At 38.5% G+C, this 12006-nt stretch overlaps 2 pseudogenes; one reads left to right on the top strand and one right to left on the bottom strand.

The window, feature by feature from the left end:
* The first annotated feature begins 421 nt into the window (after positions 1-421).
* LOC130736272 (uncharacterized) lies at positions 422-1396 on the top strand (annotated as a pseudogene).
* A 2412-nt stretch (positions 1397-3808) lies between these two features.
* LOC130735320 (uncharacterized) lies at positions 3809-8951 on the bottom strand (annotated as a pseudogene).
* Between the last annotated feature and the right edge of the window lie 3055 nt (positions 8952-12006).

Below are 12006 nucleotides of genomic sequence, written 5' to 3'. Positions count from 1 at the left end.
TAGAGATAGTTACTCTTCCCATTTAAAATGAGTGCGTGTATTGCTGGTAGAAGATGTGACAAGTGTGACAACAACATGCAACATACCCCACAACATGGAAAAGCCCCACACTTCCTTCACATGTTATATATCCGATTAGCATCGTGATTCATGACCTATAACTACAAGTATTTAGATACTCATTGTATATATTCTCTTCACCCCCTGCTCCACACATACCTTGGTATTTTGAGAAGATCAACATTCAGCAGTAGCATAAGTCCCCTTCCACTATTTTATTTTTGTCACAAAAATTCCTCTCACAATTCATAGTGAACGCCAATTTTCAAGAGTGCAGTTCCTAAGAATAGACCTTTCGACCTACGGGTTCAAGCAGCCACCTTTAACTATTGCGACCGACATCAGTTGAGTACCTTCCACTATGATGAAAAGAGCAACTATGGCTACCTTTTCACCAAAGCATTCTTATCGCTATGACATTCGGTATATCAGCTTACCAACTAGATCACATCCAAGCACAGTTAGTGTTGAAGAAGAGCTGAACAAGCTTCAATCTTGGGAACAATCATCTTCCTCAAAGGTGGAAGCAATTTGCTTTGGTCTATCTGGCCTTGTAGAGCTATGCAAGTGCATAGAAGATCTTTTGAAATTGCCACTGACCCAACAAGCACTGTCTCACCACCATAATGAGAAATGGGTTGATGAGTTGTTTGATTGCCCTGTAAGATTCTTGGACATTTTGGGAGAAACAAGGGATTCCATCATGTTAATGAAGGGAAATGTTCAAGAACTTCAATCATCACTTAGAAGGAGGAAAGTTGGAGACATGGTGATTGAAAGCCACATCTCTGCATATTGGAGTCTCATAAGAAACACCAGAAAACATGTACAAAATCTCTGATTTTATTGAAGCAGATACTAGATGGGTCATTTGGTGGTGCCTATCTTCCTTTAGATCTAAATCAACATCTTTCAGCAGTTGTGAGAGTTCTCAGAGAAGCTAGTGTGATCACCAGCTACATTTTTGAGTAACTAGTGGCATGTCTTTCTTCACCTATCTTCAAAGCAAAGGTTAATAAGTGGACACTTGTGTCAAGACTTATGAGGAAAGGGGTCCTTGAATGCAACAATCAACAGGAAAATAAAAATTGGATTGGAAAAAGTGGAGCACTTTGCAGAATGGTTATGGATAACTCAAGCAAGGATTTTGAGGCAGAGAAGATTCAATCTACAAATAGAGAGCTTGAAGCTGTGGTGGTAGTGTTTGAAGGGTTTGAAAATATGTTTGGATTGTTTGTTTAAGCACCTTATTAATGCTTTCTCCTTAGAGGTAGAATATAAAAGGCATATATATGTAGTTCATAATTCAAGTCTAATGAGACCGTCTGCATATTAGAGAATCTGTATAAACATTACAGACATTTTTCTACTTGTAAGGAGGTTTGTTATCAATGCAATTGTACATTTTATTTTATTCTTTTTTCTTAAAGCAGAATTGTAGAGTAGTATAAAATTATCTTTCTTCCAATAATAACCTTCCCTTTCTTCCAAGTTCCAACCTGAATCTGGAAACTTCATTTTCCAATCACTTTCAGAGTTTCACTGTTCTGATCTACTATCCAAGTTATGGGCATCATCCATCACTTCAACTTGGTCCCATTAGTTATGTCACTTCATCTTGGTCCCATTAGTTATGTCATTAATGTAGTTATAATAGTGTACCGCATGCATGAATCATTGAATCTAACTTTACCTGCAATAAGTTGTAAAAAAAAAACTTTACCTACAAATAAGTATTTTTTTATTACCAAAATTATATATAATCGGCACAGCTATGAAACTATAATCCCAAGGCTCGGATATTACATGTAACGGTAGACATCTCCTACATTTTTCATACACACCGGCAACTTTTAACTAAATGCTTAAGAAGCTCAGCGATCTACGATGAGACTTGTTGCTTACCCAACAATAAGTATTGAAGACAAATTTCAGCATTGCAAATCAAAATCAAGAAAAGTTATCGTTTTTTTTTCCTTTAGAATAAATAATCATATTATTCTAAATGGTCTCATAACACGAATTATGCACCTAAGACTTTGGAACTAAAGAGCCACTCTTCGAGTACTTTGAGCATTTTTTATGTTGTTGCCCAATCAAAACTAACTACCCTGTGTTTCGGCTTCTATGCCGGTCCAAGTTTAATATCATTGCTCGAATATTTCAAAAAAAAAAAAAAAGTAATGTCATAATCTCCTCAATTTCCCTTTTTAAACAATTTTATGTTGTAATTAGACAACAGTAAAAACTGAGCATGTGAAACTGCATCTAAGTCTTTTCCTATTCGTATTAAAAATAACTATCTAGCAACATGTGTCAAATAGTAGTAGCAGAGTAGAATACAACAAGACAGACAGTAGCCGTATGTATCTCATCTCATCAGTTAACTGCAAACAATTTCTTCAACTACCAACGAGGAAGAATGTGACAACAAATGACAAATTGTGAAGTTGAGAGGGGTTGGGACAAAGGAACGGTGCATTTAATGAATAATGAGTATTATTTTAGTTCATTTCTATCACCCATGAAGCCATAGGTGATTAGAACTTATAATTTTATGAAATCTAAAAAAGGAACTCCTTAAAAATTTAATAATTGTATAACCTAATTTACTTAACCATAATAATGTTTAGATGCTATTTTAACTTTATATACATTTCAGATTTAAAAAAAAATTATCTAAGTTTATAAAAACACTGAAGCTCCTCAAAACTGAGGAGCAAAATTTCCAGTAACACTTCAAGAAGAAATCTGTGTCTGAAAAGCCTGAATGCCAGCAATCATTCATCAGAGTAGTTGTCATCACTATCTTCCTCGTATATGGGATATTCTTCATCACTGCAATCTTCGTGAGCTTTGTCAATACCAACTTCATTTGATGGAAAGCTATCAAAAAGCTCCTGTAAATGGGACCTTGAAATATTCTCCATGTTGAGATCTGAAAATTATAAAGGAATTCAAAAGGGCCAGGAGATCTTTCGAATGTTACTTCAGAAAACCTAGCAATCGACTTAGCCATCAAAATGATAGAAGAATAATCAAGATTCATCCCAATTTGATTGCTGCATTGAGTAGTATTGTCTTCGCGTTGAGCATATAGAGAAGACAATTATTGAAAGGATCTCCAATTTCAGTCTCACAGTAATGTATAAAGGAACATCTTGGTAAGAAAACAAAACATTTTATTTTTCGATGAAGATGTAACTAGTAACCCTTTAAACCTATAACTTCTACTCAAAACACCACCAGGTTGGTGTTTTGAGTTATACCTAAAAAAGTGCAAAGCTGGTGCTATAAAGCTCTCGCTATGAGCGAGGTCCAGAGAAGGACCAAACCCACTTTGTGGATCCAATGTAGCTAGCCTTGCCTTGTATTTTTGCAAGACTGATTTCACAGCTCAAACCTGTGACCGCAAAGTCACATTGCAGCAACCTTACGAGAGTTGCACCTAAGAGGCCACAAAAAGCATTCTCTAAACTACAAAAAATAATTTTCCATTAATCCTGCCAAGACCACTATCAATCTTTACACACTGGGTACAGTTTGGAACTGCATAAAGTGCAAGCGCCAAAGGGTGTGGTACCGGAACACAAGGAAAGACTAACAACAACTCTTTGTCATTCAAGGATATACTTAGGGGAGACTTAACTAATGGAATTCAGAATGATTGTTATCATATCATTACCATGTTTACTCAAGCGCAGTAGCGAGTTACCCTGAACTACGGCATTCAGAATCTTTATTCCATCCTCATCATATAAACTTGTGTGCCATGCAATAAAGAGGGTTCAATCTTTGAACTTAATAGTAAATTTAGAATACAAATAGAAAAGGATACAGGAATCAGACGGCAGAGGCACTTCAGTATCTCCAGCCTACACGAGTCAACATAATAGATTAAAAACTATCCGATTTAAAAGTCACTGCCAATACAATCTACGGAGAAAAGCATAAAATATGAAAACATAGATAATAATTACCAGATCAAGTTCTTCTTCCCATTCCTCCTCACTATCATTACCCTCTTCATCATCTTCAACATTGTCAGGTTCCTCATTCTCTTCTAAACCTGGGTTCCAGATACAATAAAAATATTCAATTATTGCTCAACTATCATACCAGCAATAGTAAATTTTAGCAGCAAAAGATACTAAATTCTGGTTCTGGAACAAAAAGTTCTTCCATTTTGGTTCATAATCATATTAGATATAACAAATTGACTAATTTTTTTTTTGTAATACCATGACCATTCTGCTACAAATAACACTTTTCAGGAAAGACTAGAAAACTTTTTCAGAGAAAACAGACAACAAACTTGCTCGGAGGAACCTATATAGAGTTCTCCCTTACCACGTTAGATCATATAGTACTCAAGATAAGTATTATGTAGGGATTTTTTGAACAATAAGTGTATTACAGGTCTATGAAATCAGCAAAGATTTAAAATTTCAGCTCTTAACAAGAGAGGTTGGAAGTTGACTGTTTCTTAATTCTTCTTAAATCATGGTCTTGGATGTGGCAATAATTTGTTCCTTCAGTTATTATATGCTAAAGCTATATCAATTTTAAGAACCATGAACTTCGTAAAAAAATTGTGAAAAACTGAAAAGAAAAAAAAGTTGACATAACCTGGATTGGCTTGCTGGAATTCCTCTCCATCAAGCTTCATGGCATTCCTAATGCATTCCCGCTTCAGTTTTTCAAACCTAGAAGTGGCAGCTCTAAGTAAATTCTCTGCACCAGGCTTGGGAAATATTGATAGGTACCTCACCATTAGACGTTGTCTAATACAATTCATTGTATTTTGTGAGAACCACCCAGTTGCAAACTGTAAAGTTAGCATGAATGATGCAACTCAGGTAGGTAATGGAATTTGTTACAATAGCTTCATGCACAAAATATAAAAGGAAGCAAATTTTCTGATATTTTATTGCTTGAGACATAAATTACAGCAGCTTGATATACACACAATTTCACGACAGAACAAGATTATATACAAGAAATTGTCCACTTAGTTGGTTCTTGTTTGTTAAAGAAAAAAGAAAAATGAGCAATTATGCATCACCTTTCATACCACGAGATAAGAAAAATATGAAACATGTCAAAAGCAAAGTAAAGCAAATTTATGTCATAAATGTGATATATTATTATATTAAACAAAGATCCGCATGAAAATCTTACGGTGCAAGTTGCCTGTGATGGAGGCTTATTTATTTCTGATTGAATATAATCATCAACAAGCTCAAACAACTGTAAAGATGTCTGGAACTTGTAAGGGAAAGCTCGAAAGGCACATATATCCTCCCATCTATGCTTCAATCTGCATGAAATAATAGCCTTTACACATGAGGAAATAACACAATGACAAGATAGTTATGATATAGTGACAATAAACAGATATGTTATATCAACTCCGCCTGTGTAATGTCTATTTACATGATTTTACATTGATATTCCGGTTCCTCTATCTTATGCATACACATGGATGGAGTTTCTCCTAAATTACAGTTTCGTTTGGTAAAGCCTGAGATAAATCAAAGAAAAGGACTTACTTGTTGGCTGAGTAAGTATCGCAGTAACTTCGCAAAGGGATTGGCACTCGATAATCAATTCGCTGATAACTGCTAAACCAAAATTCTTCATGCTCAGCAATTAAAACACTAATTACAGACGCTATTTCCTACTTCCTATATTGTTATGATATACATGCGAAGCATGTGCAACTGAAATGTATGAAAGGATAACATGACACCTCAGCGTATTAGTAGTCAACAATGTTACCAAACTGAAAAACGCATCAGAAATCTGTTTATTTTGGAAGCTAAATAGTTTTGAGTCAAATGTATGATAAAAATTCATGAGATTATTTAGAAATCAGGAATGAGTCTTACATGCGTGAATCAGGATCTTTACGTGGATCATATCCTATCTTGATCCAGAACCTTAGAAATGGTCCACTGGAAAAGTAGTAAGAGATTCTAGAGAGAAGCCTACAAGAGAGAATGTAAGGCCACTGCATAATTATCAAAGCTGTAGCAATTCATTGTCACAATATAAAAAGCAAATAAGCAGAATTTTCATATGTCACCTTCTGAGCATGTCATGTGAAAAGCTTAAGCCCTTATCAAGCAGGCGTTCAGTGAGCGAATTTTTGGACCATATAGGTCGCTCATCAAACATTTTAGATACGACCATTTGCGGCTCCCACTGATCTGAGCTTTGTGGTATGTACTCCTCCCAATTCACTCTTTTAGGAATCTGTATGAAAGCTAAGTAAAGCCCAAACCAGATATTTTGAGCACATATATTTTGTACACATGTAATTAAAATAATTTAAAAAGGAAATCCTCTAGTTAATCGAATAGCTAATTATAATATTGAAAAATCTCCTAAGGGATAGCTAGTCTTCTTAGTTGTTTTTTTTTTTTGCTTCAGCTTTGTTTCTAGTGTAACGAAAAAAAGATATAAACTACGAGGTCAAAGTGTAAATTTAAGTAAAAAGGATTTTACAAAGCATAAGCAAAACAAAGAACAAACAGGCATATCATAAAACCATGCAAAACTTTTCAACTCCAATCATTTTTAACTATGATGGTTCCACCAATCGACAGAAGGATATCTTTAATGTCACAATCAAGTGCAAGAACTGGTTCCATCTCTGTGTCCATCTGCATACAACATTGCAACAAGTAAATATTCTTGCTAAATATTGCATATGTCTAATGCCACCCAAAAAAATATGTACGAACAAAATGTGATCTTTCGAATAACTGGAAAGCACATTTCTAAAGACTTTTATCCCCATAAAAAAACCATGCAGAAAGTAAGGCGGCTTGCCATCTAATTTACGCAAATATTGTCTACAAGAAATTGAACACAAATATTAAACTTCTCGGAGGAAATATGGGTCAGGATTGTTCCATTCTTAGAGGCTTTTTATCCCTTCTGTCATCTCTCGACTTTGCATAATTCAACCACTGCGGATGTTTCTTTATAGTTAATTTTTTAAGGTTTTGGAGGATATTTGTTTCTCCTCTAGTTGTTCTTGCCTCTTTCTCACTAATGTAGTTTCTTTTGCTACCACAGAAAAAAGATATTTCATGTTTATGATGAATGAAACAGCAAGATGAAAGAAAGTCCAAAGTTGTAGAGTCAACAAACAGGTTACTCACCAAAGGTTATGGTATATTTTACTTTTTTGCCAAAAGGATTAAATTTTATGCCTAAATGCTATAAAGGAAGAATTTTTAATTAAGATTACCTCGAAATGTGGTTGTAAAATATGCTTTTGTTTCTTATGCTCTTGTTTCTTTTTTGAACTCAACACGGTTGGTGGTCTCAAGCTGAAATAAGAAAAGACTGAATCACTTCAACAAAGTAAAGCAAGATGAAATTTCCAGTCAAAATTTGCAAGAATAACTAATGGAAAAGTTACAATAAAAAGCTGTAGAAGCCGATAACTGAATAGAAACATAACTGAGGGGAAAAAAAGTAGAGTAGGAATAAGAACATAAGAAGTTTTTAAATACTTCAATTTTAAGAATATAGCATGTCCCACTATCCAAGTACCTCAAACTAGAGAAACAATTGCACAAAACATACGTATACATACATATAGAAGACAGAAATAGTAAAACCCCACTGAAAGACAAGCCACTCTAAGAGCTAGAAAGGAACTCTATGAGCTAAGAAAATAATAATAATAATAATAATAATAATAATAATAATAGAAAACAAAAAATAACATACAATTAGTATCACATTAAGTGACTCCAGTTTTTTTCCTCATTGTTAAGGTCAACTGTCCAAGTTATAGTACCCTACCATCATCCTCTTCGAATGTACAAATATTTAAATGGTCCTAAACAGTTATGGTATTGTATCCAATATAGTATCATCCTTGCTCATCCTTGACTTTTCTCTTAATCACTAAACAAGAAATGTCAGAGAAACTTACACCAAATTTTCAGGAATATCTTTTGGAGCAAAAACTGGAGGCACTATAATCATAACATCCTCATGATCCACATCCGTGAGACCACCCTTAGCTATCAAAGAACACAATCACAAATCAAAAAATCGTAAAACAGGCATTGAATACTCTTCAAACATGAAGTCAAAGTAACAAACATGGAAGCAAGATATCCACCAAAGAGCGGTTCTTCTAGTTCCGACCAGTTTCTCTTCTTACTCCGGGCAATGTCAGCATGAACCGGAATAACATGTTGGTAGTCAGCCATTCCTTCATGATATCAAAATACATACAACAAAAAAGCCAACAAGATAATTTGGTTAGGAGGTTGAATAAAGTATTTGACCAAAACCAACCCGATTTCGAGCTTCTAACCATCAAAAAAATAAGCTTCTGGAACACGAGCAACAATATCGGCACAGAGACTTTCATCATTGTCAACTTTATCAGCCGCCGTGTGCTCGTTTTCTGGTTGGTTTTCTTGCGTTACATTGTCCTTTCTACTTGTGGAACCATGATCACATGGCAACTTTCTACTCTTTGATATTTTGAGAAGCAATGTGTTGGTGGGACGAAGCTCCCCTAACACAGGATGTGAATAAGGGTCTTCAGGGCGGAAATGGAGCTCTAGTTTGTTTGATTGTGAACTTCGAGCCTGAAAATGTCATTCCAGACTAATAAAGGTCACAAAATGAAATCTCATTCTTTCACACACATACATTTTACTATCTACAACAATTGACAAGGATAATGAATGTAATGTAATAAAAGATACCTTGAGGATGCCTTGAATTCCACCGAGGGTGTTGACGGCACGAGACACAGAAGATGGATAAGCAGGATAGTGCACCAGAAATCCCTGAGGGTCAGGTAGAACCCCTGAGATTGCGCCATCCTTGATCACTCCCATTAACTTCTACCCTAAGAATAGATTGAAGTTAGCAATCAACCATGATCTCCTCCAAGCTGATTTCTCTCTGTGAACCCTAATTTTATCATTTAAACATGTAATTTGCAGAACCTTGTTTGATTTGTTTCTGCTTGTTGACAATTGCATGCAATAATTCCAAGTAAGTAGTAGTAAGAAGAAGAATCGAAATTCAGTACCTTGGAAAAGGAATGAGAGATTCAGAGAGGTGAAGGGGAGTTGGGTTTGGGGCCCCCCCTATGGGCCCCCCCGCCCCACTTAAAGTGGGGAAATTACTGGAACGCCCCCCTTTAATAGAATACGGAAGCAACATTTCCGTATTCAATACGGAAGTCTTATATCCGTATTATATTAGTATGTAAACCGGCAAGGGTTTATTCAAACCCATTTCAAACTTCATTCCGTATTTTGCCAAGCTCTTCTCCCCTCTTCAACCTTCGATCTCTGTCGCTCCCCTTGCTTGAATCGTGTACTTGAAAGGTTCCATCATCTCCATCAAAGCTCTTCACAACCCCATTCTCAGAATTGAAACCTAGAGGTAAGGATTTTTGGATTTTCCCCATTTAACTTGAAATTATGTTAATCATTGAACCCTAGGGTAGTCGATTGTTGCTTGTGTAGAGGTATTGTTGGCTGAAATGTCTTGAATGTGGTTTGGGTTTAGGGCCGATAGCTCATTGTCGTTAATGGCGTTTCTGGGTAAATACGGATCACAGGTTTCCGTATTGAATATGGAAAATGGTTTTCCGTATTCAGTATGGAACATGGTTTTCCGTATTGAATACGGAAAAACGTTTTCCGTATTCATCTCAGAACCAAACCCAACACTTATAATTGATTCTGGGTTCAGAATCAATTATAGAAGGTTTCCAAAGCATTTGTGAGTAGTTTCTAGATGCCATAATTGATTATTAGGAAAATAAAAGTTGATCCAAGCATGCATAATCCACAAAAGATCCGATTATCATCTATGTACTTATAAAATTCTAGGAATTTTCCATTTGCTTGCATCATGTTTCTGTCTATGGCTGAAATGGTATATATAGTGAATGTTTGCTCTGAATATATAGTGAGAATGAAGAACAGAAAGAGGTCTCATGCTTCTAGTGAGGATGTCGGGGCTACTGAGGATAGACACCGGCGGTTACATGCTTCTAGCCGGCGCGGCGATCATGCTGCAACCTCTCAGGCGGTGGAGGCTTCAGCTCCAGTTGTTTCTCCGCCGTCTCCCATGATTGAGGTTCCTCTGGTTGATTATCCACCGTCTCCCACGGTTGAGATACCTACAGTTGTTTCTCCGCCCTCTCCCATGGTTGAGTCATCAGGCGAGGAGTCCTCAGGCGAGGAGTCTTCCGGCGAGGAGTCATCAGGCGAGGCCTCATCCGGCATGGGAGGATCTGACGAGGATAGTATTCCTCCGCCTACTGTTGATGCTGATGTCCTGCCGCCAGAGCAGGGGGAGCAGGGGGCACAGGGTGGCGAGGAGGACCTGATCCAGAGGTTGCCGCCGTTTCCGGGGGGGCCTGTTGAGCTATCGCTCCTCACCCATTATGCTGATCACAAGGCTCCCTGGGCGTGGCATGCACTCCTACGCACAGACGAGCGGTATGTGGACCGTCGACAGTTGAAGGTGGCCACAGCTGGGGGGAAGGTTTGGAACCTTGCTTGTGATGGTGATTCAGACAGTCACAGGCGGGTTCAAGAGTTGATTGAGCAGACGGGTCTTCATCAGCTACCCTATTGCAGCTACCTGGTGACAGATGCAGGCCTTATTTTGGCCCTTGTGGAGCGATGGCATGAGGAGACTAGTAGCTTCCACATGCCGTTCGGGGAGATGACTATCACCTTGGACGACGTGTCGGCTCTTCTCCATCTCCCCATGGGGTCGAGGTTCTATACGCCTGGGAGGGGGGAGAGGGACGAGTGTGCAGCGCTCTGTGCTCAGTTGATGGGAGGATCTGTTGGTATTTATGAGGCTGAGTTTGATACGAATAGGTCCCAGACTATTCGCTTTGGGGTCTTGCAGACCCGGTATGAGGCTGCGTTGGCGGGTATGTCTTAATTATTATTGTATTGTCTTTGTATCTATTATTATTGTATTGTTATAAACTATTAACTTAATTCACTTCATTGTAGAGCACCGATATGAGGACGCTGCACGGATTTGGCTGGTGAACCAGCTAGGCGCCACGCTCTTTGCTAGCAAGAGCGGAGGCTACCATACGACCGTCTACTGGATAGGGATGTTGGAGGATCTTGGTCGAGTGTGCGAGTACGCGTGGGGCGCGATTGCGCTCGCTACGCTATACGACCAGCTTAGTCGAGCGTCCAGGAGGGGGACGGCCCAGATGGGAGGTTTTAGCTCGCTCCTGCTAGGATGTGTAACATCCCGATCTGACGACTGGCCTCACGGTAACAACACGAGTCTTTTTAGTGCGCTTTGTCCTCACTCGCGCACTTCCCGGGAAAACTTCCCAGGAGGTCACCCATCACGATATTGCTCCAAGGCAAGCACACTTAACTATGGAGTTCTTATCAGTTGGGCTCCCGAAAAGAAGTTGCAACTTGTTGTTATGAGTAGTACCAATCAAATCATATATGCCCTCCTCAACTGTATAGTCCATCCCTATACAGTCTCGGAATACCTCTTGTTCGGGTGTGAGATCGGTTCATTCATGTGCCCCTCCGCCTAGAAGCCTGTCAGGAGCCGTTCCTTGTCCGTGCCTCACTGCACCGGCGATCACTCCCCGCCCTCGTCGGCCCCGGGCGTCACAGGCCCACCAGCTTCCGCTTGGTTCGTCCCCGAACCACACCGTACTGGGAGAGGTCGGCTCTGATACCACTTTGTAACATCCCGATCTGACGACTGGCCTCACGGTAACAACACGAGTCTTTTTAGTGCGCTTTGTCCTCACTCGCGCACTTCCCGGGAAAACTTCCCAGGAGGTCACCCATCACGATATTGCTCCAAGGCAAGCACACTTAACTATGGAGTTCTTATCAGTTGGGCTCCCGAAAAGAAGTTGCAACTTGTTGTTATGAGTAG

The sequence above is a fragment of the Lotus japonicus genome, chromosome 2 (genome assembly GCF_012489685.1).
Source record: "Lotus japonicus ecotype B-129 chromosome 2, LjGifu_v1.2".
Taxonomy (NCBI): Eukaryota; Viridiplantae; Streptophyta; class Magnoliopsida; order Fabales; family Fabaceae; genus Lotus; species Lotus japonicus.
Note: the sequence above shows the minus strand (reverse complement) of the source record. Positions and strands in the feature narration are given on the sequence as shown.